General features: G+C 44.6%; 1 protein-coding gene across 1 annotated transcript in view; it reads right to left on the bottom strand.

Moving 5' to 3' along the window:
- LOC124001293 (usherin-like) overlaps window positions 1-6,000 on the bottom strand; it is a 471,917-nt gene that overhangs the window by 238,574 nt on the left and 227,343 nt on the right.

The raw sequence follows: 6,000 nt of genomic DNA, 5'->3' as shown, positions 1-6,000 counted from the left end.
GGAACAGAATAGAATGGAACAGAATATAGTAGAATGGAACAGAATAGAACAGAATATAGTAGAATGGAACAGAATAGAACATAATATAATAGAATGGAACAGAATAGAACAGAATAGAACAGAATATAGTAGAATGGAACAGAATAGAACATAATATAATAGAATGGAAAAGAATAGAACAGAATAGAACAGAATATAGTAGAATGGAACAGAATAGAATGGAACAGAATAGAACATAATATAATAGAATGGAACAGAATAGAATGGAACAGAATAGAACATAATATAATAGAATGGAACAGAATGGAACAGAATAGAACATAATATAATAGAATGGAACAGAATAGAATGGAACAGAATAGAACATAATATAATAGAATGGAACAGAATAGAACAGAATAGAACAGAATATAGTAGAATGGAACAGAATAGAACATAATATAATAGAATGGAACAGAATAGAACAGAATAGAACAGAATATAGTAGAATGGAACAGAATAGAATGGAACAGAATATAGTAGAATGGAACAGAATAGAACAGAATATAGTAGAATGGAATAGAATAGAATGGAACAGAATATAGTAGAACGGAACAGAATAGAACAGAATATAGTAGAATGGAACAGAATAGAATGGAACAGAATATAGTAGAATGGAACAGAATAGAACAGAATATAGTAGAATGGAACAGAATAGAACATAATATAATAGAATGGAACAGAATAGAACAGAATAGAACAGAATATAATAGAATGGAACAGAATAGAACAGAATATAATAGAATGGAACAGAATAGAACAGAATATAATAGAATGGAACAGAATAGAACAGAATATAGTAGAATGGAACAGAATAGAATGGAACATAATATAATATAATGTAACAGAATAGAATGGAAGAGAATAGAACAGAATATAGTAGAATGGAACAGAATAGAATGGAACAGAATATAGTAGAATGGAACAGAATAGAACAGAATATAGTAGAATGGAACAGAATAGAATGGAACAGAATATAATAGAATGGAACAGAATAGAACAGAATATAGTAGAATGGAACAGAATAGAATGGACCAGAATATAATAGAATGGAACAGAATAGAACAGAATATAGTAGAATGGAACAGAATAGAACAGAATATAATAGAATGGAACAGAATAGAATGGAACAAAATATAGTAGAATGGAACAGAATAGAATTGAACAGAATATAATAGAATGGAACAGAATAGAATGGAACAGAATGTAATGTTTTATTTTCAGTGTTGGAGGTAACACGCTACAGTAATAATATTACATTTTGTGGTAACAAGTAATATTAAACCTTTCCACTGCTAGAAACAAGAGGTCTTCACGGATCCACCTGTACCCAAATACCCCAGACCCAATACAGATGTCACGGGTCTGGGTCAGATCTGATTGTCACTTGTCTCGGGTATGTGTAATTTTAACTAACTTGTCCGGAAGGACACATACAGATCAGAACGCGACTGTTGCAGTTGAGAGAGAGAGAGAATTTGGATAATTTTTGCTGCTGCTCGTTGCTTTCACGAGAGTGGAGCATGTAGATTCTTGTTGTCGGCCAATCATAAGTCATCAAAGAGGCAATAGGCTACAGTCAACCCTCCGTGTGGCGCAAAAGTGAGGCGATATCTAATCAATGTAGGATGGAATTAAAAGTTCAAGTCGAAGGACAGGCTAAAACCACTAAGAACAGGTAGGGGGCTACTTTATATTCTGAGTTGTTGTTTGTAACTGTGTTGGACAAGAAACCGCATGCAGCCTAAATTAGCCTGGCTAGCTAGCTTAACTAGCTTCTCCCAGTTTGATGCAGTCAAGTCAGTTACTACGTCTTCATTGGGGATGATAAATAACCTGGCTATGACAGCTAGTCAACCATAGCGCGAGTCGGCTTGTTTGGTTGCTGTCTCTCGTCTCATCTCTGTTCCCCATGTCACTTGCTCACACTCACAGTAGCCTACACACAAGCATGGCGCCTGCCAGAGCCTCACCTGTCTACATCCTCTCCAACGTGCTTTATCAGCTACGGTTTCTGCTGCTTCCCTCACTCGGAACGGATCCGACTAGGTTCATACGGAACAGGTCTAGTTTTCTATATTTAAAAACAATGTATTTATGCATATTTGGTCCGGATGGGAAAGCCCCAGGCCCATTCATTTCGAAACAGGTCAAATGTTTTGGACCCATGAAGGCCTCGATGTCCAATCGTCCAACATCCCCGAAACTTGACCACTGCTGCTGAGGATGACTGTAGACCTATCTCATCCAAACATCCAAAGTTTGATTCTAATGGTTCAGGAGGACAGCCTGTAACCCAGGGAGAGCTGAACCAGCTTGGAGCTGGGTATATAGCAGAGGAAATATTGCCCTTATCCACAGTAGAATATGTCACTATCAGCCTAATTGTGTTGGTGTACAGGCCTACGTAATGTAATGTTGACATTGTTTACATTGAGTGAGGACGTGCACTGTTTTGGGTGTAACGAAAAAGTTATATAACGAGTAGCCTAATGAATTACGTTACCCAGGGAGTAATATGGAAAGTAATTAATTACTGATAAAATAAATAACAAGTAATAGCTAAGTGATATATAAAACATTTTGGAGTAACGGCCCACAACACTTATTTTCCCTATATGATCCAGGGTGTTTCATCCCAAATACCATGTCAGGGGTGTGTGTGTGTCTGTCTGTGTGTGTGTGTGTCTGTGTGTGTCTGTGTGTGTGTTCTTGTCTGTGTTTTTGTCTGTCTGTGTGTGTGTCTGTGAATGTTGTGTAAATGTGTGTGTGTGTGTTTTTGTCTGTGTGTGTTCGTGTGTGTGTGTGTGTGTGTGTGTGTGTGTGTGTGTGTGTGTGTGTGTGTGTGTGTGTGTGTGTGTGTGTGTGTGTGTGTGTGTGTGTGTGTGTGTGTGTGTGTGTGTGTGTGTGTGTGTGTGTGTGTGTGTGTGAATGTTGTGTAAATGTGTGTATGAATGTGTGTGTGTGAATGTGTGTGTAGATGTGTGTGTGTGTGTTTTTGTCTGTGTATGTGTGTAAATGTGTGTGTGTGTGTTTGTGAGTGACTGAATGTGTGAGTTTGTGTGTGTGTGTGTGTGTGTGTGTGGGTGAGAGACAGAAACAGAGTCTAGCTGTTACTCCGGTCTCTCCTGACAGAGAACAATGTTTAAATTTCACTCGGCGAGAATCGATACTATAATCTCTCTTTTTGTAATCACGTCCACATCAAATTGATTTTCCTACTGCACACTGACCCCTACCGTCATATTAGCTCTTAAACAAGGCTATATAGCTCAACCTAGATTAATGGACGACGGCCTGAAAAACTGCCTGCATAGCTCACTGTACAGCCGTGGAGGGCTCAGGACCCCCCACCAAGGCTGCGCCTCTACCTGCCTGCTCCAAACTCAGTGTTAGCTAGACTAGAGGGCTACTCAGCCGCGTGACGCTGTGCTGGTGTCAGCTAGACTAGAGGGATACTCAGCCGCGTGACGCTGTGCTGGTGTTAGCTAGACTAGAGGGCTACTCAGCCGCGTGACGCTGTGCTGGTGTTAGCTAGACTAGAGGGCTACTCAGCCGCGTGACGCTGTGCTGGTGTCAGCTAGACTAGAGGGCTACTCAGCCGCGTGACGCTGTGCTGGTGTCAGCTAGACTAGAGGGCTACTCAGCCGCGTGACGCTGTGCTGGTGTTAGCTAGACTAGAGGGCTACTCAGCCGCGTGACGCTGTGCTGGTGTTAGCTAGACTAGAGGGCTACTCAGCCGCGTGACGCTGTGCTGGTGTTAGCTTGACTAGAGGGCTACTCAGCCGCGTGACGCTGTGCTGGTGTCAGCTAGACTAGAGGGCTACTCAGCCGCGTGACGCTGTGCTGGTGTCAGCTAGACTAGAGGGATACTCAGCCGCGTGACGCTGTGCTGGTGTTAGTTAGACTAGAGGGCTACTCAGCCGCGTGACGCTGTGCTGGTGTTAGCTAGACTAGAGGGCTACTCAGCCGCGTGACGCTGTGCTGGTGTTAGCTAGACTAGAGGGCTACTCAGCCGCGTGACGCTGTGCTGGTGTCAGCTAGACTAGAGGGCTACTCAGCCGCGTGACGCTGTGCTGGTGTTAGCTAGACTAGAGGGCTACTCAGCCGCGTGACGCTGTGCTGGTGTTAGCTAGACTAGAGGGCTACTCAGCCGCGTGACGCTGTGCTGGTGTTAGCTAGACTAGAGGGCTACTCAGCCGCGTGACGCTGTGCTGGTGTCAGCTAGACTAGAGGGCTACTCAGCCGCGTGACGCTGTGCTGGTGTTAGCTAGACTAGAGGGCTACTCAGCCGCGTGATGCTGTGCTGGTGTCAGCTAGACTAGAGGGCTACTCAGCCGCGTGACGCTGTGCTGGTGTCAGCTAGACTAGAGGGCTACTCAGCCGCGTGACGCTGTGCTGGTGTCAGCTAGACTAGAGGGCTACTCAGCCGCGTGACGCTGTGCTGGTGTTAGCTAGACTAGAGGGCTACTCAGCCGCGTGACGCTGTGCTGGTGTCAGCTAGACTAGAGGGCTACTCAGCCGCGTGACGCTGTGCTGGTGTTAGCTAGACTAGAGGGCTACTCAGCCGCGTGATGCTGTGCTGGTGTCAGCTAGACTAGAGGGCTACTCAGCCGCGTGACGCTGTGCTGGTGTTAGCTAGTCTAGAGGGCTACTCAGCCGCGTGACGCTGTGCTGGTGTCAGCTAGACTAGAGGGCTACTCAGCCGCGTGACACTGTGCTGGTGTCAGCTAGACTAGAGGGCTACTCAGCCGCGTGACGCTGTGCTGGTGTCAGCTAGACTAGAGGGCTACTCAGCCGCGTGACGCTGTGCTGGTGTTAGCTAGACTAGAGGGCTACTCAGCCGCGTGACGCTGTGCTGGTGTTAGCTAGACTAGAGGGCTACTCAGCCGCGTGACGCTGTGCTGGTGTTAGCTAGACTAGAGGGCTACTCAGCCGCGTGACGCTGTGCTGGTGTTAGCTTGACTAGAGGGCTACTCAGCCGCGTGACGCTGTGCTGGTGCATTAGCTCTACAACTATGAGATAGGTACTGTACTAGAGAGATAGAGAGCAGCCAGCTTTATCAGACCATCAGACGGAGGGGTATAATCAGCCATGAAAATGAACCTGTCTTATTCCCGCTGTTTGTATTAGCCCCCCCCCCCCCTGTTTGTATTAGCCCCCCCCTATTCTCTCTCTGGTGTGTTCTTTCCCTCTTGTTCTGTCTGTCTCTCCCCTCTGAAAAGAAAAGTGTCTTCTCCACTGTTCAATCAACCAGACTCCTCCCCCCACCACCAGAGTAGTGAACCATTTATATTTTAGTCATCTAGCAGACACTCTTATACAGAGCAACTTACAGTTAGTGAGAACATACATTTTCAAACCTTCAACCCTGGCTCTACGAACTGAGCTGCACGAGACTAGATCCCTGGATAATAGAAGGCAGGATTCCAGTGTGTGCGTGCGTGTTTGTGCGTGTGTGTGCGCGTGTGTGTGTTCCATTAATCTTCTCTAGCTGCCTGCTGTAACGACAGGCCTGCTGCCGGAACAATGGCCGAGGAATTAAAGAGGACATTGAGCAGTATTAGAGGAGTTAGGGATGCAGCACATTAAAGATAGAGCTGGATTCATCTCTCTATAAACCTCTATATACCTCTATAAACCTCTATATACCTCTATATACCTCTATAAACCTCTATAAACCTCTATATACCTCTATATACCTCTGCCATTCCATAATGCTTAGAAACCTTATATACATGTATGCAGTTATTATTGAACACCTCTATTCAACATATACACACTTATTCATTAACTGACACTCACTCCTTAACTATAACACACTTATTCATTAACTGACACTCACTCCTTAACTATAACACACTTATTCATTAACTGACACTCACTCCTTAACTATAACACACTTATTCACTAAGTAGCTCATGCTCCAATTCAACCACCTTCACAGACCCACATTCACT

The sequence above is a fragment of the Oncorhynchus gorbuscha genome, linkage group LG17 (genome assembly GCF_021184085.1).
Source record: "Oncorhynchus gorbuscha isolate QuinsamMale2020 ecotype Even-year linkage group LG17, OgorEven_v1.0, whole genome shotgun sequence".
NCBI lineage: Eukaryota > Metazoa > Chordata > Actinopteri > Salmoniformes > Salmonidae > Oncorhynchus > Oncorhynchus gorbuscha.
This window is presented reverse-complemented; position numbering and strand designations above follow the sequence as displayed.